Genomic DNA, 21,771 nt, shown 5'->3' on the forward strand with positions numbered 1-21,771 from the left:
TCATTTCCCAAATATATTCTTGTAAGAGTTATCCCTATTAGTCTTTTTAAAAGTCTTGACTGTCACTAGCTGAAACAGCTTTGGAAAAGGCCACAAAAACCAAGCTGCCCTGTGACTTGGATTCAGAATGTATGTAAACAGGTTAAGTAGTTACTGCAACCACGTTGTGGTTTCAAGTGTGTATGAACGTGCTTGTATTCATTTGTGCTTTCCTAGTGCATGTGCATATATTGTTCTTGTCTTAAACTATTTTCCCGTTTGGCACATACACTCCTGGTCATCTATCACAATGGTGCTCAGCTTCCTCAGCTAGCAGCTGTCCCCTGCCTAACACGGCCACGCGCTACACAAGTATTGCCTCCCATGGAGGCCCATAAATAATTGACGTATTGAAGACAATGCAGCAGAGGATGCTACCAAGGTATGGAGATGATAGACGTGTCCCATGCCGTTGTATCTGATTTTTGTCTTGAGACTGCTCCAGCATGAGACTTGAGGGCTTTTTTGTTGTCGCTGGGTAGGAAAGCTAAACTCAGAACACACAGCTGAAGATGTACTTAAACATTGCAATAGCCAAGGCTGTTGTGACACTGCTACCCACCTGCAAGGTAGAGTCTTGAAAGGAATTGGCATGCAGAGAGTGTTTTCAGATAAACCCTGAAAGCTGTTCTACGTGGTTACATGAAAACTTGTAGTAGTCTGAAGTTCCAGTTCTGTAAACCGGTAACACTGCTTACCCAGTTAAGTGCATGAGGGTTTTTTGAGGGGTGGGGAGAAGTTCTGATCCTATGAAAGAAATGTTGTGCTATCTCTTTATTGTAATTTCTTTATAACTTGGTGTTTTTGTAAATGAAGTTGTATGTTTTTCCAGAGTATTTTCGTATGTACTGTAAAATACTGTCTTCCAAAAATAATTTTTTTTTTTTTTTTTTTTTTTTTAATGCACGTGGGATCTGCTTAAAAACCCCAAACAAGTAAACCAAATGTAAGGCGGGCAGGGCAGTGCCACAAAAAATATGTTCTACAAAATGATGATGTCATGGTAGAGTAAATTTGAGGAGACTAGGAACACTGCTTTCCTGCTTCTAGTATTTCCAGGTTTTGAATTCACACCCTCTGAATAGTGCAGCTTGCAAACTGCGTTGACAGCTGAAGTCCCAGTTTGCTGTGCGGACAACAGATACCCCTGACTTCTTTTAAAATTAGTTGCTTGGCTTAAACCGCAATTCTGAGCTCTGATCATCTTAAGCATCCACCTCAAACCCTAGTGACAAGACCGAAGGGGCATGTAGCTATCTTGCACGGCCTTCATTCTCCAGCATTCCCCCTACTGCTGGTATTCCAAACTTGTGGAGAAAGCATGACCATGACCATATACTTACCTTTTTTTTCCCTATTACCTCTGGTTTCCAGCTTGCTTCAAGTGCAATTCATCTCCTAGAAAATGTGCCTTAGTGGGTTTGAGAGGCCTTATTCCTCCTTCTCCCCTCGAAAAAACCCAAAACTTAAGAGTGCAAGGCTTAGGTTTACTCACAGGTTAAAATTAAGAAAGAGAACCCATGTTACTTAAGTGGCTTTTCGCAGAGCTACACCTTGAGTTTATAAAATGGTTACCTTGGTTTTGTGACCTGTGTTAAAACCATGGTCTTTCAATACTGTCAGGTCTGTGTACTAGTTACAGTAGGTATACAACTTCAGCACTTGTGTAAATAAAACTCCATCGTGAATTTGAGGGAATTAAAGCTGAAGTAGGTGATAAGATAAACAGCAAAGCAACTATGAAAAGTGTTTTGTAATGGTCTACAAGCCTGTAATATTACCATGCTTTTAAACAAATTCTTCCACTTGAATATTCCAAGACGGTTAAAGGCTGTTGTGCCCTTAACCTCTAGTCAGCACATGCATTTCTGCAGCTGGTCTCAAACTAACCTGGCTAATTGATATCAAAGTATATGCCTTTACATGGATTTTTTTTTTAACTCTTGCTTTGCAGAAGTATCTTCTAATTGTGCTTTGTTGTTGTTTTTATCCCCCCTCACTCTTAGGGTGTTAAGAAGAAGTTTAGGAAGAAGTCAGGTTACTAGTTTCCTGGACTTGATCCAGCATAGGTCAGATTACACGCTTTAATCTACCCTGACTCAACGCTTGGCCCCGTGCAGAGTGATGTTGCTGTTCTGGAGTTTCCCTGGCTATTGCAGAGGTTGGATGCTGCCCCAGCACTGTGCAGATTAGATTACAGCTGTTTTAAATAAAGTTCAAACTGCACCAATTCAACTGAAATGTTTTCCTTTGTTTATGGAGCAAGTCTTCTGTCAAAGTGATTGAAAGGCAAGTTCCTCATGCATAAAGACTCCTCTCCCTACAATCCACAGAAGGAAACAACCCAAGCTAGAGACAATATTGCCAAGCGTGGTTCCTGTCCTTTAGGGTGAATCCTTCCAGCAGGCTTTCATATGCTCTGGGAAACATATGCGGTTATAACTTTGCAGCTGCTGTTGACTCTAGCAGTCCTGTCTGAATCTGGTCCAGCGTAGGTCACCAAGAGTCAGTGCTAGAAGAAGCACCTCTTAGCTGTTACCAATTGCATCATCACATCACTTCCTGGCATAGTGTCTTATCACTGATCATCTGGGGACAGAGGTTTTTAGTCATTTGCCAGATGGAGCTGGTAGTAGGGCAAGTTCTTTCTGGAATACCTGAAGGAGAGAAAAGCTGTATGTGGCCTTCTTTCTCATTTTTGTTTTTACTGAAAAGTAAAGCAATCGGTGCTAGCTTTGCAAGATCCTCAGGGTTATCGACAAACCCCAAGTAAGTAAATGCCTAAACTAAAACAAAACCCAGTAACAAACGCATTGTTTTCTCTTGCTCCTACCACAATACATCCCCCTAAGACCCTAAACCCAATACTGAATGTATTTAATTGTGATCGTGCTGAAGACAAGATGACCAGAGCCAGAAAATATCTTGGAGTTGAAGGTGAGGGAGGCTCCTTGATACCAGACTTCCTGCAGACTTTGCTGTTTTCTGTCTGCTTTCTTAGCTGGTTGCTCTGTGTGTGGGGCTTGGAGGTCCAGCTGGAGGGGGTGAGGGATGCATGATCAATCTCCTTAAAGAGGAGCAGCTCTGCATTGAAATTGTGTACGGTTAGTAACTTTGAGCAGGACGTTCCATTGCAGGAGTTAACATCTCCTGTGGTTTTACTTGTTAGGTCTAAGCAAAGAAGTGGTTCGTGTGAAGTCGCCTCCACTTCTGCTGTTGCAATGGATGTCCCTGTAGAAACTAGAGAGAGCAAGTAATAAGAGGGGTTGGAGGGACCAGCCGCAGCCCCCTGCTTCCTGGCCAGCTCTGCTGTTGCTCTGCCTTTCGTCGAGTGCTGCGGGGCCAGGTTGGACTAAGCAGAGTCCAGTGGCATGTTTTCCGAGAAGGAGGCGAGGGGTGGGCTGTTGAGCGCTGCCTGCTGCCTCCTAGCATGCTGGTCAGCATGGACTCCCTCCCCTTCCCTGCGCCTGAGGGTTTCTTCAGCCACCATCTACCCCTGGGGTGCCCAGCTCCGAGCGTCGCCCACGGGCTCGGGGCTCCAGGCTGCTGGACCTTGTGTAGTTTCGGGGGGGGCTCTTGGCAAAACGGTAGCCTGGGGGCTGATGCTTACCTTGTTGCAGAAGATGCAGCCTGTTGGGCTTTTGGCTGTCTGACCTTCAGGAAAGGGCTAGAAATCAAGAAAATCAGACTGGGACTGCTTGTCCTTGGGCAGTTCCTCTTTGCTGGGAAGACCCTGTCTGAATCACCTGCTGTCTTCACCCAGTCTTGTTTCTTACTCACACCTCATCTCTCCTCGTTTTGGCTGACCTCAGACTCTTGCCCGTCTTCCTTTCTCACCCCAGTCCGTCTTTGCTTCCTCTGCATTTGAACCGGGTGGTACTTTATTCTGTGCTGATGGAGTGAAAATCCCAGGAATCCTGAAACCAGAGGAGAGCTAACCTACCCTGTTTTGGTTTTAGTGTGTGGCAGCCCGGCAATCAGCCACCTGCTGCGCGGACCATCCAGCTCACTCTCTGCAGGACGTGCAATGGAGAGAAAGCTGCAAAATTTGGCTACTAAGCAAGTCTGGCAAGCCTGGGTAAGTTCAGTCTTTTCCAAGGTTCAAGACGTGCCCAGATACGTGCGTGTTTCCAAAGGACGAGCAGAAAGTCCAAGAGTGACACCAGCATAGCCTCTGTGCTAAATTTAATGTCCCTGTTTCTGAAATGTGGAGAAGTTAAGACTTTCTAAACGAAAGTTTTGAAAATTCTTTGAATCTAATTGAAGCAGCCTGTGTTCCTCATGATCATTCTTAGCAAGGACTGAGTCGTTTCTGTTGTGTTTTTCCTGAAAATCAGCTGGAGGCCCACTATAGGTAATCCTACACCAAAGAAAAGTTTCTGGCAAACTTGGAGTAACTGAACATGTGGCCTTAAAATAGGACGTGTTGACTAGCCATAACCTACAAAGTACCTACTTGCTACAGCATTAACTGAAGCTAGAAAATGCTGTAATTTATTTTGTCCCTGCAGTTGTAGTTCCGCTCCATTTTTCCTGTGCGCTCCCTTGGCAAGAACAGAACGTTATCATAAACGCCGTAGCCAAGTGCATGCACACAAGGAAGAAAAGCTGAGGTTTTGTGAATCACTTGACGTAGCAGTGCTTGGCTGTATGCCTTCAGCACTGCTTTAGTGTCTTTGTTGCGATTTTTGTCAGGCTGTCTTTCCTGTCTTACTACTTTGATATTGAATTTGCATCTTATTATGTACAGCCTTTGCTACTACTTGAGCAGAAGGGCGTAAACCTGTCGTTGTGAGCAATGCAACAGAGATTTCTGATTACTAAGCTAAAGAAGTAACAGCTATTTTAAGTTACATCTTTTCTGCTCTCCCAAATGAGGCACGCATTAGACTGTCAGGAAACTGAAAGTTGGTCCTGCTTCTGGATAGTATATACAAAAGCAAAAGTCTAAGTATTTCTGGCAAGAGTTGTAAGTGGTCATTACATTCACTTCTGGTTTTGTCTAGATGGTGTAGCATAGGTTAATTTTCCCCACTCATTTTGAGTGTTTTTGCAGGTCTTTGCCACGACTGTACCTTTTCCACTATGTAGGATAACAGCTGTTGGTACAGTCTGTAAAGCAACCCAGCGTAGGTTTTGTTCAATACATTTATAATTTACCAAAAAATAAAATAAACCAGGTGGAAGCTTTGCCTGTAAGAGAGGTGCGTGGTTGGGGTTTTGACTCTTTACTGTGTTGCTATGAATGTATTATTGCATGTCCCCAAATTTAATAAAGGTAGTCTTGTAATCAAAGCTTGTTCAATGCAGTGAAGAAGCACAGTGAGCGTGCTTCCAGGGCCTAAGAATGAGCTATTGCTTAATGAGTTGCTTAAAGCCCCTCAAATAAAAGTGGACGAAACACTCAGTTGAGGGAAGTTGTCATACCCCTTCTCTCCAGCTTTAGGAGTGTGAATCTTCCTCGATTTCTGGAACAAAGCTGTTGATCAGTCTCTGCTGCTTGAGCGTATTGTGAGCAAAGATGGAGACCCTCTTGTAAAGGGAGCCACAGAGAATTCTGGCTCCCCTCCATCTTACTGAGCCCAAACAGGAATTTAGGAAGATCCCAAACTTGTGTTCATAAAGCACTGCTGTGCACACTGCATTAGAAAGCTCTGGGTTTGGAAGGCAGCCAGTATCTTCATCCCTCGCTGGAGATTCCTGCTTCATCAGGTGTGGTGAGTCAACTCTCTGTATATAGCTCAGGAGCCAAACACTCTGTTCAAGGGAGCAAAAATAACACTACATTTATTTACCCCTGGGTTTTGTTCTTTCAAATTAATTACAGGGATGTTTATGAAGCAGGGTTGTTGACCACGCAAATATGGGTTGTTCATAGTAATACATATAGTCTGGGAGAAACTGTAATTGCCATGCTAAATATAATTTATTCTGTGGTTCCATTCACCGAAATATTTAATTTTATTTTTCGATTCTTCTTCGAGGGGCCCTTCTGGGCATCAGAAGCTGAAAAATCCTTGACTTGAGACTAAACATTACTTAGCAACAACTGAAAACAGCAGTGTTATCAACATTCTTCTCACGCCTAACTCAAAACCATAGCACTGTACCAGCTACTAGGAAGACAATTAACTCTTTTGGTGGGTTGACCCTGGCTGGATGCCAGGTGCCCACCAAAGCCGTTCTATCACTCCCCTTCCTCAGCTGGACAGGGGAGAGAAAATTATAACAAAGGGCTCCTGGGTTGAGATAAGGACAGGAGAGATCATTCACTAATTACCGTCATGGGCAAAACAGACTCAACTTGGGGAAAATTAACTCAATTTGTTTCCAATCAACCAGAGTAGGGTAATGAGAAATAAAACCAAATGTCAAAACACCTTCCCTCCGCACCTCCCTTCTTCCCGGGCACAACTTCACTCCCGGATTCTCTACCTACCTCACCCAGCGGTGCAGGGGGATGGGGAATGGGGTTTACGGTCAGTTGATCACACGTTATCTCTGCCGCTTCATCCTCTTCAGGGGCAGCACTCATCACACTCTTCCCCTGCTCCAGCGAGGAGTCCCTCCCACAGGAGACAGTCCTCTACAAACTTCTCCAACGGGGTCCTTCCCATGGGCTGCCGTTCTTCACAAACTGCTCCAGCATGGGTCCCTTCCACAGCGTGCAGTCCTTCAGGAGCAGACTGCTCCAGCGTGGGTCCCCCGCGGGGCCACAAGTCCTGCCAGAAAACCTGCTCCGTGGGCTCCTCTCTCCACGGATCCACAGGTCCTGCCAGGAACCTGCTCCAGTGGGGGCTTCCCACGGGGTCACAGCCTCCTTCGGGCATCCACCTGTTCCGGCATGGGGTCCTCCATGGGCTGCAGGTGGATATCTGCTCCACCGTAGACCTCCATGAGCTGCAGGGGGACAGCCTGCCTCACCATGGTCTTCCCCATGGGCTGCAGGGGAATCTCTGCTCCGGCACCTGGAGCATCTCCTCCCCCTCCTTCTTCGCTGACCTTGGGGGTCTGCAGGGTTGTTTCTCTTACATGGTCTCACTCTGCTCTCCAGCTGCCATTTCTGTGTGCCCTGCAACTCATTTTCCTTCTTAAATATGTTATCCCCGAGGTGCTACCACTATCGCTGATGGGTTTGGCCTTGGCCAGCGGCGGGTCCGTCTTAGAGCCGGCTGGTATTGGCTGTGTCGGACACAGGGGAAGCTTCCAGCAGCTTCTCCAGAAGCCACCCCTGTAACCCTCCTGCTACCAAAACCTTGCCACACGAACCCAATACAACTCTATCCCAGCTGAAACCAGGACAAGGAAGTTCATGGAGAACTGTCTCCTGTGGGAGAGACCCCACGCTGGAGCAGGGGAAGAGTGTGAGAAGTCCTGCCCCTGAGGAGGACGGAACGGCAGAGACAACGTGTGGTGAACTGACTCCAACCCCCATTCCCCATCCCCCTGCGCTGCTGTAGGGGTGTAGTTAGAGAATTTGGGAGTGAAGCTGTGCCCGGGAAGAAGGGAGGGTGGGGCGAAGGTGATTCAAGATTTGTTCTTATTTCTCATTATCCTACTCTGATTTGATTCGTAAGAAATCAAATTTCCCCAAGTCGAGTCTATTTTGCCCGTGATGGTAATTAGCTGAGTGATCTCTCCCTGTCCTTATCTTGACCCACGAGCCTTTCATTGTATTTTCCCTCCCCTGTCCAGCTGAGCTGTGGAGTGATAGAGCGGCTTTGGTGGGCACCTGCCAGGGTCAACCCACCACAGTGGGTCTAGGTGATGCAGAGTCTACTTGAGGGTGCTCCTGTAATCACTAGTGGGTGGGATTTAGTGCAGTTTTGGCTATCCAAAAGAGAGCATTTCATTCACTTTTGCTTCTCTCTGTGAATCGAGGGAGTTCGCTGCTTCAGCGTGTGACTTTTTTTGTGTATGAAGAGTGAATGTGGACAAAGAGAGTCCAAGCAAGGAGGTGTCTGGGTGGGTCTTGGCATCTGTGCTTGACCCAGTAATGTGTATTCCATTGGTGCATGGTCATCCACTGTGGGAAGTGGACTTCAGTGGAGGTAACATGGACTTAATATACACCTGAGGCATGTATTTTGTTGAACTATTCCCATTTGGTTTTGCTTGTTGGCAATTAAGAAGCATCCTCCTGTGTCTGGGTGCAGCTCCTTCTCCAAGAAAAGCAGGTGGGAATTGGTGCCAAGGGGTTAAGACATGCAGCTGTGGATGTGAGTGGAGAAAGCTCTGATTTCATAGAATCGTTGAATGGTTTGGGTTGGAAGGGACCTTTCAAGGTCATCGAGTCCAATCCCCCTGCAATAAGCAGGGACATCTACAACTACATCAGGTTGCTCAGATCCCCATCCAACCTGACCTTGAATGTTTCCAAGGATGGGGCATCGACCACCTCTCTGGGCAACCTGTTCTGGTGTTTCATCACCCTCGTCATAAAAAATTTCTTGTATATCCGCTCTAAATCTACCCTCTTCTAGTTTAAAACCATTCCCCCTCGTCCTATCACAAGAGGCCCTCCTAAAAATTCTGTCCCCACGCAAGGCTGCTGTAAATCCCGGGTGGCTGATGAGAGAAATGCTGGGGTTGGGGGGGTAGGACAAAGCTTGCCCATAGAGTGGCCTCTGCAAAGGGTCTTGACTTCCCTCTATGTTCATAGTCAACTAGGAGATGCTCAGGATCAATAGCAATCACAGATTGCTGGTATCACTGAATCTGGAAGCAGAAAAATAAGGAAAAGTGGAAAAAGAAGAAATGCTTTCTTACTGTTACTTATTATAGAAACCTTTTTGCTTTGACTACACTCCTGAAATCCCTCTGATGAACCCCAGAAGAATTGCGGAATTAAGGAAAATTACGCAGAGAGACGTGGCTCGTGAGGGAGTTTTGCATGTTAATGAGCCCTCTGGTGCCGAGTTCCCGAACTGCAGCTCTCGACAGAAGATGGAACAAGGCTGCTGAAACCCAAAAGTCAGCAGCAAGCCTCCAAGTTTCCGAGGGTGTTTGCGAGCCCCATTGAGGACCACCAGTGGAGAGACCGTGGAGGGGATGAGCAGACGAGGTGACCATCCCTGTGGGCGGGTGAAGGAGAGCCCAGAAGCACTGGATCCAGGTAGAAAAATGAAGGTGGCGGTGGCTGGGAAAGCCCTTGGTGTGTTTTATCAAGCAGGACAGCCAAGGCCTGACCCCCATCCCCTAGGAACAGGGGCCTTTCATCACGGGTGTCTCAGGGCTCTTCCTGAGGGCAGTGAGATGTGAGGGTTTGCGATGCCGAGTGCGGGTCAGTGGTAGGACACCTCCCAGGCTCTACCAAGGGTGAGGAGGCAACAAAAGGCCGGGGCTTTAAGGAACTGGTGTCCCCTCATGGGCCTCAGTGGAAGAGACAGCTGCCGTTGCTCAGAGGACATGGACCTCAGTTCTGCTGAGGGTCCCAGCCCCACCAAAGCCCTTGGCCATCCCGACCACAGGCTGTCCTATGCCTGTGCCTGTTTTCCCTGAAGATTTTAACCACCACCCCTCTTTCCGACCACACCCTGACCCCATGATGTCCCAAGCTTTACTGATGACTCTCTGTGCTCAGGGAAGGAGGAAAAGAGAGCAAGATCAGCTCATGGGGCATGACTGAGCACAGCCACCCTCAGCAGCGGGCATTCACCCCCTACCGAGGCGTGCACACAACATGGAAATGTCTCTTTCGTCCCTGATTTGCACAAGAAGGGTCTTCCTTCCTGCCATCTTCCCAGGACAAACCTCCTGCTTCTCCTCCTCAACCCACAGACAACCACTCCTTTCCATTTCTGGCCTCAGATATGGTTTAAGGATTTGCTAAAGCCATCCACCTTCCCTTTGTTGCTCACTGAAATCCCTTGACACTCTCTCCCAACCCTACACACGGCCAACCACACACATGGCCAACCACTGCTGCTCAGGGCAGCTCTTAGAATCATAGAATCATAGAATCATTTAGGTTGGAAAAGACCTTCAAGATCATTGAGTCCAACCATCATCCATGCCCACTAAACCATGTTCTGCAGTACCTTGTCTCCGCACTTTTTGAATACCTCCGGTGATGGCGACTCAACCACTTCCCAGGGCAGCCTATTCCAATGTCTGACAACCCTCTCCGTAAGGAAGTTTTTCCTAATATCCAACCTAAATCTCCCTTGCCACAACTTGAGGCCATTTCCTCTCATCCTATCCCCAGCCACCTGACAGAAGACACCAGCACCCACCTCACTACAACCCCCCTTCAGGTAGTTGTAGAGAGCGATAAGGTCTCCCCTCAGCCTCCTTTTCTCCAGACTAAACAGCCCCAGTTCCCTCAGCTGCTCCTCATAAGACTTGTGCTCCAGGCCCCTCACCAACTTGGTTGCCCTTCTCTGGACACGCTCCAGCAACTCAGTGTCTTTCCCGTAGTGAGGGGCCCAAAACTGAACACAGGACTCGAGGTGCAGCCTCACCAGTGCCGAATACAGGGGAACAATCACCTCCCTGCTCCTGCTGGCCACACTATTGCTGATACAGGCCAGGATGCCGTTGGCCTTCTTGGCCACCTGGGCACACTGCTGGCTCATACTCAGCCGGCTGTCGACCAGCACGCCCAGGTCTTTCTCTGCCGCGCAGTTTTCCAGCCACTCTTCCCCAAGCCTGTAGCGCTGCATGGGATTGCTGTGACCGAAGTGCAGGACCTGGCCCTCGGCCTTGTTGAACTTCATACAATTGGGCTCAGCCCATCGATCCAGCCTGCCCACATCCCTCTGTAGAGCCTTCCTACCCTCGAGCAGATCGACCCTGCCTCCCAACTTGGTGTCATCTGCAAACTTGCTGAGGGTGCACTCAATCCCCTCGTCCAGATCATTGATAAAGATATTAAACAGAACCGAGCTCAACACCGAGCCCTGGGGAACACCGCTTGTGACCCACCACCAACTGGATTTCACCCCATTCACCACAGCCCTCTGGGCTCGTCCATCCAGCCAGTTTTTCACCCAGCGAAGAGCACACTCGTCCAAGCCATGAGACGCCAGCTTCTCAAGGAGTATGCCATGAGAGACAGTGTCAAAGGCCTTGCTGAAGTCGAGGTAGATAACATCCACAGCCTTTCCCTCATGCACTAGGTGGGTCACCTGGTCATAGAAGGAGATCGGGTTGGTCAAGCAGGACCTGCCTTTCGTAAACCCATCAGGCTGGATCAGGCTGGGCCTGATCCCCTGCTTGTCCTGGACTTGCCATGTGAGTGCTCTCAAGACAAACCGTTCCATAATCTTCCCCAGTAGCAAGGTCAGGCTGACAGGCCTGTACTTCCCCGGATCGTCCCTCCAACCTTTCTTGTAAATGGGCATCACACTGGCAAGCCTCCAGTCCTCTGGGACCTCCCCTGTTGACCAGGATTGCTGATGGATGACGGAGAGTGGCTTGGCAAGCACCTCCGCCACTTCCCTCAGTACTCTTGGATGGAGGCCATCTGGTCCCATAGATTTGTGAGTGTCCAGATGGCATAGTAGGTCACTAACTAGTTCCTCCTGGATTAAGGGGGGTATATTCCGCTCTTCATCCTTGCCTTCTAGCTCTTCAGAAGAGTCCTTGAGTTCCTTGGTTCTTGGTGCTTCTTAGAATCTTCCTGGATCTCTCCAGAGCTCATGGTGAGCTTTCTTGGCCATAAGAGGGCCTTTTGGACCATCTTTCATGAGATCATTGTCTTTTTAAGATCTTCTGTGCAGAAAGAGTAGTCACAGCAAATCACCAATGGCATCAAAACAGACGCCGAATGAATTGGCAGAAAGAACCAGTTAAGCAACACCCAAGGCTGTGCCTTCCTGGTAAGGAGTCTGTCCTGAGAAGGGGATCCAGCCTCTGTCGCCTTGGGGACACAAAAGGTGACTTTTGCAAGACCCCCCTTTCATCTGAGCCGCTTTGAATAGGTCATTGAGGATTGGGTATCATGCCTTGTATGGCACATACTGATTATTTTTGGTAGATCATGATACTCTTGGGGAAATCATAAAAACATCTGAAGAATTATTTAAAGATTATTGACCAAAGCCCCAGCAGATGTGGTTCTCAGGAAATGGGACACCAGAGGCCAAGGGAGGGATGGTTTGAGCACTTTCCTTGGATTTGGCAAACCAAAGAGCGTTCCCCTCTCCCCAGCTCTCTATCCTCCTCGTTGAGGGGTGTGAGGAACTCTACCGACTGGGTCTGAACTCACAGTCATGTCAAGTAATTTATGTCTAACTGAGGCCAATGTTGTCCTGTCAGCTCAGGATTTGACCTTCCATTTGAGCCCAAAGCATTTCAGTTCACAATACCTCCATCTTCGCTCTGACATGGTCCATTGCATGACGCAACTGTCCTGGCTCTCCAGGCAGGATGGGCAAGAGATTTTAATCCCTGAACTGGAGCTTTGCCCCTTGCTGGAAATGTGAATGCAGCAGGCTCGAGCCAAGACACCCAGGAAACCCAACTGCCCAGAGGACCAACTAATGAAAACATCCCCCATGTAATTTATGTAATTTATGCCTGTCCATGGACCTTGTTGATTCAGACATGCAGACTCACTTCCCAGCTTGATTCTTTGTGGAGGGTACCATGGAATGACACCGTGGCCCTCCAAGTGCCAGACCCCTGCTGATTCACGGAGGGCTAGGGCCTTGCTGCTTCCTTTCTTCCCATCAGGGTTTGGGAGGAGAGGAAGGAAGAGCAGGTGAGGTTTCTGGGTGCCAGTGTTTGAAAAGGGGGAGCAGAGCCATCACATAGGAAATGATCTAAAGGCTATGCTAGTTCAAAACTATTACCTTCAGCTCCTTTCTCAGAGGCCTTAAAACCTCAGCAGGAACCTGGAAGTGCTGAGCTCCCTTCACCTCCCTCTCTTTTAGCAATTAAGTTGATAGTACCCAAGCCAGAGGCTTTCTTTCAATTCTGTTTGCAGCCTACAGCACCCCATGCTCTGGAGATATGCCGGGAAACTTGCAGAAGAATGGCACTCCTCTGCACAAGAAGGTGGATGTTCCCAGGAATTTCAGGAGGCACGGCCCACCGATAGCTGTGTTCACGGAGCTGGTCAAATGCTTTCTCTCCATTTTGGTAATGGCAGTTTAGGTGCATGGTTTGTGTGTAAATTCTCTCTGTGGATGCTGACATTTACTGAGCAAGCTGGTGTGACCTCAGAGCTGGCCCTGCTTTGAGCTGGCGGCTGGACTTGAGACCTCCTGAGCTCCCTTCCACCCTGAATTGTCCTATGAGCATATCATGTAGAGACCCTCACTTCCAGCTTAATCTCTACTTGTACGGAGGGTGGCAAGGCAAAGGCTCATGGAAGGCTTGCTGGGGAAGAGACTGCTCCAGGCTGGCTGTGATTTTGTGGAGCTGAAACCTGAAGAGCTCCAAAGGTGGAGACCACAGCAACACTCCTCCTAGTCCATTTTATTTTTCCTAAGGCTCAGCCTAAACCTCCCAAGAGGCAGTTTGTGGCTGTTGCCTCTGTCATAATCATAATCCACTGCGGAAGACAGCTTGGCTCTGTGATCTTTCCAGGTAGGTTTAGGCTCTTATTAGGTTGCCCCATGTCTCCTTTAGCAGGCTAGAGAGGCCCGGTTTCCTCAGAATCTCCTCACACCTCATGCTTTAGGCTCCTAGCTCCATTTTGACAGACCTCCTTGGGACCCTCTCCAGTTTCTCCACTTTCCTTTTGAAACGTGAAGCCCACTGGCTCATATGGCATTGTCATGGTTCCCAGGCCCTTCCCCTCAGGGCACTCCTCAGGCAGTCAGGTCCCTTCCCATGCACATGGAGGTCTTGTGCAGCTTGTGGGCTGAGATAAAAACAGTTCAATAGGCAAAGGAAAGAGGTAAAAAACCCTCCATAAACCAAAACCAACAAGCAATGCAAAGACAATCACTCAACACCTCCCACAAGCAGACTGACACCCAGCCGCTCTCCCTGCAACAGGCACCTTGAATGACAAAAAAATCCACCTCCTTTTTCCTCTGCCCCTGGTTTTATTGCTGAGCATGACATCATATGTTAGGGAATATGCCTTTGGTCAGTCGGGGTCAGCTGTCCTGGCTGTGTCCCCCCGAGAGCTTCTTGCCCACCCCCAGCCTACTCACTGGGAGGGAGCAGAGTGAGAAGTAGAGAAGGCCTAGACGCTGTGCAAACACTGTTCAGCAATAGCCAAAACACTGGTGTGTTGTCAATACTGTTTTAGGCAGACATGCAAAACATAGCACCCTACGGGGCTGCTGCAAAGGAAGTTAACCCCATCCCAGCCAGACTCAGTACACTTGAACAGGGGGCCCAGAAACGGACGCAGTAGCGTACAGGTGGTGTAATGAGTGATGAGCAGGGGGAGACCATCATTTCCCTCACTCTTTTGGCGAGGCTCCTCTTTTATACAGTCGAGGACACTGCTGGCTTCCTTTGCCACCAGGTCACAGTGCTGGATCACGTTTTGCCTTCTGTCCCCCAGAACCAGCAGGGCCATTTCCACAGAGCTGCTCCCCAGCCAGGCAGTCCCCAGTCCCTGCCACCGCAAGGTGTTAGTCTGTCCTAGGCACAGGACCTGGCCTTTGTCCTTCTACTATTTCATTAAGTTCCTGACAGGACAGTCCTTCTGCCTGTCAGGTTGCCCGTGAATGGCGTCCCGAGGCACAGGAATGGATTTCCCAATCCAGTGCCATCGACAAACATGGTGAGAGCTGCCTCCTCCAGGTCGCAGCTAAAGGTGTTAAACTGCACAGGGCCCAGGAGAATCCCCTCTGCTGCCCCACAACGTTCCAGTACATCCCATCTCAGCCTGATCGTCCAACTGGTGTTTTACCTATCCCTTTGTCTACTCTTCCAGACCGTAATGTCCTAAGTTGGGTGGAAGAATATGAGGGAGACCATGCTAAGAGTTTTGCTGAAGCTGAGGAACATGACATCCACTTTTTATCTCCTCAGGCACAACTGCAGGCTATCAGCTTGGCGAGGCGTCATTTACCCCTGGTAAGTCCATGTTGACAGTTCTTCCCCTTTAGGCGCCCAGAAATGTCACTCAAGAGGACTCTGATTGCACACTCTTCACCAACATCAGCTTGTACAGCCTGGGGGTCCCTGGGTTGCACTTTTGGCCTTTTTCAAAGATGGGTGCGACATTTGCTTTTCCTCTCTCACAAGTGACCTCTGCCAATCCAATGACCTTTCAAAAGGGATATTCCAAAGAAAAACCCATTTTCCCCTGTAACTTCACTACCACCATTCTGCCTATTATACCACATGCTTAATTTCTCTAATCTTTCATATATTTTCCCCTGTCCAGGACAGAATGACCATTTCTAACATCATCTTTTCAGCAGATGGTCTGGGCAAAGGCTCTTTCCACTCTTCTCCAGGTTTCCCCTCCCTTTAATCTTTGTTCATTTAGATACCTCTCACCTATGCTGCTGTTTTGAGCTTCAGACACTAAAAGCTTACCTGTCCTTCAACAGTCTAATTGCCTCCTTAGACAACTCTTTAATTATGTTTATATCTGTCTTTTTGTATCTACCGACCTAAAATATTTCTCATAAGATTGTCCCTTGTAGAAAGGCAACCTCTTTAGGAGCCGGCTGTACTTAGCATATGCTTGCGGAGTGTGTTTTATTGTTTATGAAACTTGACCATGCTTTACTGTTCTTTGCTTGCAAAGAGGAAAAATCCTTCTGTGCCTGTGGGCAGCGAGTTCTCTAAGGAGCACAGGTGGAAGATGGTGCAAAGGAGCTGTAACATCCAGCTGCAGACTTCAGTGGAGAGTTCTGACGCAAGGAAAAGTGAGGTAAGTCCCAGAGGGCTGATGAGAAAAATGGTGGCGTTGGGGAGGTGAGGAGCAAGGTTGTCCATACACAGTCAGACCTCAAGGGACTGCTTCTTCTACCTGTCCAGACCTCCTGAGGAGACACTCGGGATCATTATCACTTGGAGAATGCTGCTATAACCTCTTCTCTAGTTAGAGAGTCACTAGAGTCACTGCAAGTACATTTATTTTGTTTAATTAAAGAAGGAGTATAGCTCCTTGTTCTCACAGTCGCTGGGTCACACGAGGGAGGTAGATGATGAAGTAAAAGTGGGGTGTCCACATGTCTTTGTGGACAACATTATCCCAAGAACAAAAAGCGAGAGAAGAAAAAAACTCGCCCAATAACAATGACAACAACTAAAACTAATAAAGAAAGGCTGGGCCTGTAATAAGTTACATTATGAGTCATATGCTGAGGAAGATGGACACTACAGCTTCTGGAAAAATTCCATCACCCATTTCCACACTGCATCCTTGAGCTCCTGGTTCCTCACGCTGTAGATGAGGGGGTTCACCGCTGGCGGCAGAACTGAGTACAGCACTGCCACCAACAGATTCAGGGATGGGGAGGAGATGGAGGGGGGGTTTCAGGCAGGTAAATATGGCAGTGCTGAGGAACAGGGAGACCACGGCCAGGTGAGGGAGGCAGGTAGAAAAGGCTTTGTGCCGTCCCTGCTCAGAGGGGATCCTCAGCACTGCCCTGAAGATCTGCACATAGGACAGCACGATGAAGACAAAACAGCCCCAAAAGACAAAAGCACTAAACATGAGAAGTTGAAATTCCCTGAGGTAGGCATCTGAGCAGGCGAGCTTGAGGATCTGGGGGATTTCACAGAAGAACTGGTCTACAGCATGACTTTGGCAGAGAGGGATTGAAAATGTATTGGCAGTGTGCAGCAAAGCATAGAAACAAGCACTTCCCCAGGCAGCTGCTGCCATGTAGACACAAGCTCTGCTGCCCAGGAGGGTCCCGTAGTGCAGGGGTTTGCAGATGGCAATGTAGCGGTCATAGGCCACGATGGTGAGAAGAAAATACTCTGCTGAAATGAAAAAGACAAGCAGAAAGACCTGGGCAGCACATCCCAAGTAGGAGATGGCCCTGGTGTCCCAGAGAGAGTTGGCCATGACTTTGGGGAGAGTGGTGGAAATGCAGCCAAGGTCGAGGAGGGAGAGGTTGAGAAGGAAGAAGTACATGGGGGTGTGAAGGTGGTGGTCGCAGGCTATGGTGGTGATGATGAGGCCGTTGCCCATGAGGGCAGCCAGGTAGATGCCCAGGAAGAGCCCAAAGTGCAAGAGCTGCAGCTCCTGTGTGTCTGCGAATGCCAGGAGGAGGAACTGAGTGATGGAGCTGCTGTTGGACATTTGGTCCCTCTGGGCACAGGGATCTGTTTAAGGAGGTAAAAAAGTGGGAATTTAGTCACCTTCTGTGAGCAACACCTACTTCATTTTTTTAGAAACCCCTCAGACTACCTCTCTCCTTTTCAGGAAGACCTTTGGCAGGTCCCTTGAGCTCTGATTGGTGACCACTGAGGGTGCCACTGGGAACAGTTGCCTCTGCTGTCGGCTTAGGAGGAGAAAGTAATGGGTAATACATAACTAGGTAAATAGAAACCGGGACTGATCAGATGGCCACTGGCCAAGGGAAGTTATCTATTAGCAGGTCCTGACGAGCAGGTCAAATCATCCCTGAAGAAACCACAAAGGTGATTTTGGTGCTGTCTGTAGGCAGAAATGTGGGAAGGGAATTTGTGAGGTGCCTCGCAAACCATCTGATCTCTTTCGGGGTAATGCTCTAGGAGTCTCCGTCAAACACTGTACAAACTCGATTACCAACCCACTGTGTCCTCAACCCACCAGGGCAGGAAACAGCAGAGACTGGAAAGTGCCTTCCTTTTCAGCTAGCCCCTGTCTTGACCTTCCTCTTGAAAAATCAGCTCCAGAGATATCCTGGGAGCGACCTGGAGCTCTGAGCAGTCCTGACCCACGCAGCACCCTCCTGACAGCAGGAGGACCCTGCCCTGCCTGGGGTTGCTGCTTCCACCCACAGATTCTCTTTGCAGCGCTGTGAGGAGCTCCCCGGGCAGGCTGAGTGCTGACCCTGGCAGGCAGCAGAGTCCCTGTCCCGGCACACAGCCCCCAGGAGCGCAGGGACCCTGCTCGGAAGGACAGCCCTGGGCACCCCTCACTGCACACCTGGCTTCTCACCCCTGCAATCATCCCCAGGAGGAGGCAGCTGCCATGCCCTGTCCTACTGAGAGTGCAGCAGGGAAGCCCTGCTCTGGAGCACATCCTTCTCCTTTCTACTAGGGAAACTGCAGAGTCCTCCTGAAAGATCCTGCAGGCAGTGGGATGAACCAGCCTTCGGAGATCCCTCCAGGATACTCACTATCATTGTGCTGCAGCTCAGAGACTTACCATGTAGAGGGCTGTGAAGATTTTGCCGTCAGTGAGCTCCTAGCATCCTCCCACCCCAGACTCTTTAACCTCTCTCTGCCTCACTCCTCTCCTCTTGGCACCTTGCAGGCAGTGCCCTCAGCCCTGCTGCGCTTTGCAGAGGAGCCGCTCCTGGGCAGAGCTGTCTCTCTGCACCACTGCCCACTTACCATGAGCTCCCTCCGCCCCAGGAGCCCGGCACAGCTCAGCAGCACAGGACCAGCCCAAGGCAGCACTTTCTCTGCCCTCTCTGGGCTCCCTCCTGGGGTCCCTGGGGCTCCAGGGGAAGCTGCTGTGAAAGAGATGGAACAAATCACTGCTGTTCTCTCCCTCAGCTGGGGAGAGACACTTATTGCCAGCACTGTCCTTTCCTCTATCAGAAAAAGAGTTGGCCATGAGAATCACCTTCCTTTGTTCCACCATGAGACAGGACACCTGGACAGGGACAGGGAGGGATCCCCTTTGCCCCTCTGCGGGAACAGATACAGCTGAGTCAATCGAGGCATCTCCTTCAGGGTGTGCCGTCCTGGTGCTGGAAGGGGACTCCGCTCCCTTCTGTGACGACTGCCACAAACCCACAGGAGCTGGGATTCCTCTCCTCTTGCCTCACTTCAGGTGTGCACAAAATAGGCAGTGGCATGTGAGCTCCTTGTCTCTGCTCCCATGCTAATCAATGGAGAGGGAGGCTGGGAGGGAGACGCAAATACCTGGTGACATCTGAGGTGCCAGAGGTGGTCCTAACTGCAAATGCCAATGGAGCAGTTCATAGAGACAGGACAACATCTGGGGGCATCCTCTTGGAGGCTGTTGGGAAGTTCCTTTGGCCATCTGAAGTAACAGCTGATGCCCAAATTAAGGGCAGCTGAACTCATGGTGTTCAGGGCAGCTCACAGAGTGATTCAGCTGAACAACTGTCCCCTGGGCCATAGGGAGAGCTCAGTCTCTCTCTTCTCCATCAGCTGTATTTCCTACCTCTCCACTGATTACATTGGCAGCTGTCTCATGTTCAGCCGCACCTTGCCTTACAGAATCCAGGGCAGGTACTCTATGGAATGTTCACATGCAGGCCCACAGAGCTACATGAGATGCCAGGGCTGGCAGGGACCACACGCCACCTGCAGAGAAGCAATTCCCATTCAGGGCAGGGATGTCACAGATGTTCTTGTCCTCCTCGTTGTGTTTTGGTTTGTACTAATATACTCGTCTTTGGGGGGATTTCCTGTACTGGGGTGGGATGCAGTCATAGGGACACAGATGCCTGATGCCAGTTTAGATGCCCTGGGACCCTCTGCTCAGGCTCCATCTGCAGCACCTGAAGGGCTCTGGTCTCCTGCAGGTCCCCTCTGACAGCTGGCAGTCCCAGGCACGTACCTCAGGTAAAGCTCTAGAGGTGGCACTGGGGGCTTATGGTCAGACAGAGGAACTCTGCCTGAAAACCTAGGAAACCTTTTTAATCTTTAAAAAAGGAGCACCTTTTCATCAGCTGAAATGTTCAAAAGTTTCCATAAAGTGTCAGTGGGATTTCTATCATGCCAAAAATGTGAATTTACAGGATATGCATTAATCATGGGGGAAGATACGTTGATCATCCCTTGTACTTGCCTTGGCAGTATTCTGTGTCTTATACTGTACATTTAATCTGAGTAATCTGTCTGGTATTTCCACCTGTCCTGTCTAAATTGACCATGTCCGAAGTCACCTTTCCAGCAGACTAACTGGACATATGCCCTTTCCATTATTCTCGAGGTTTCCCTTCCTCTTACTTTGTGACCATTCATATGCCTCTCACCCATCCAGTTGCTGCTCTGAGCTTTGGAGAGGGAAAAAACTTTCCTGCCTTTCAGTAGTCTGCTTAATTGCGTCTTTAATTATGTTTATATTTATCATGTCCTGTCTGTTCATCTAAAATAACTCTTGTATGGTTATCCCCTAAGGAAGATGAACCTCATCAGAGGCAGCTTGCACTTACCATCCAGTTGAGAAGTGTGTTTTGTCATATATCCTGTTTTACTTTGGGGTTTTTTGGAGTTTGTTATAATTATCAGAACTGTGTGCAGCCAGTTCTCTAAGGAAAGCAGGGGGAAGTTGGCACAAAGGAGCTGTCACCTCCAGTTGCAGACTTCAGTGGAGAAGTCTGATGTCAGGAAAAGTGAGGTAAGACCCAGGTGGCCAGTGAGAGAAATGGCAAGGCTGGGGAGGTGAGGAGCACGGTTGTCCCTACAGTGTCGGACCTCAAGGGACTGCTTTTCTTACTGGTCGAGACCTCCTTAGGAGACCCTGGACGAGGATCAACTGGGGAAGGCTGCTATCACATCTTCAAAGTGGTCATTGAAATCTTTCCCTTTCACTCCACTCCTGAAACCTCTTTAATTAGCAGTACAAGTCTCAAAGACTTGATGAAGATGACGGAAGAGACATGGCTCCTGAGGGCTTTGTTAATTTTAATGAGCCGTGTCGTGTATTTGGTCCTCTGAGTCCATGTACTTGAGATCCTGAGAGGAGATAGAAGAAATCTCTCAAGAAGTCAAAGTCAGAAGGAAAACCCAAAGCATTAATGGGTCCCACTGAGGGCCATTCCTGATGCAGCCTCCCTAGGGACTCGTTAGAGCAGATAATGGGAAGCTGTGATTACAGGTAGGCAAAGGCACTGTGCAGGTGGCTCTGATGCTGAGAAAACCCTTTGTTTTATGAAGCAGAAAGGCCAATCCCTTAAAAAAGATCATCTTCTGTCTTGCCAAAAGCCCAGTGCCCCCCTCAAAACCCTCCCTGCCCAGGACTGTCCATGCCCCTCCTCACTCTTGGCACACAGAGAGTCACACGCTGAGGTTTCTGCTGTCGAGTTTTCTCCCCTGATACAGGGCAGCAGAGTGACCAGTGTCATTGAAATACCTTGGGTCTGGATGACCAAATCTTACCTATCTGTTACAGTGTCTTCCTAAAGGAGTGCCGAGATCATCGAACCACGTTCCCTTTTCATCCCCTCCAGAGTATGTGACGTGTGATGCTGATTTAGGTGAAGCAATAGATGAGACTGGTCTCACCCAACATTAGGCTCAGTGCAGATGTCTACGACTGACTGAGTTGTCTAGTCTTCCCTCTAGCTAACGGAGAGAAAGAAGTTGCCTCAAACGAGGTATGCAGGGGTACTTTTCTGGTGGTGACTAGCTAATGCTCCAGAAGGGCTCCTGAAGTTCCCGTGTCATGTTTCCAAGCTACCCCAGGACATCTCAGACAGCAACAGCCTCTCTACGTGGCCAAAGGAATCAAGCCCTGAATGTAGATTTTGTCATGAGTGGAAAGCCGCAGCCTCTGGGAAGGGAGATCCTGTCCCTCACAGAGCTCAGGGCTCTTCCTGGAGGCAGTTTGATGTGGGATGTGCAATGCCAAGTGAAGGACAACGCTATGACAGTGCCCAGACTTCCCAGGGGCTGCGAGGAGACAATAAGGCCCCAGTGCCATGAGAACAACCTGTCTCCTCGTAG

The 21,771-nt window shown here is 49.1% G+C and overlaps 1 pseudogene; it reads right to left on the reverse strand.

The window, feature by feature from the left end:
* Positions 1-14,016: 14,016 nt before the first annotated feature.
* Positions 14,017-19,106, reverse strand: LOC138690410 (olfactory receptor 14C36-like; annotated as a pseudogene).
* Positions 19,107-21,771: the final 2,665 nt, after the last annotated feature.

The sequence above is a fragment of the Haliaeetus albicilla genome, chromosome 22, assembly GCF_947461875.1.
Source record: "Haliaeetus albicilla chromosome 22, bHalAlb1.1, whole genome shotgun sequence".
Lineage (NCBI taxonomy): Eukaryota > Metazoa > Chordata > Aves > Accipitriformes > Accipitridae > Haliaeetus > Haliaeetus albicilla.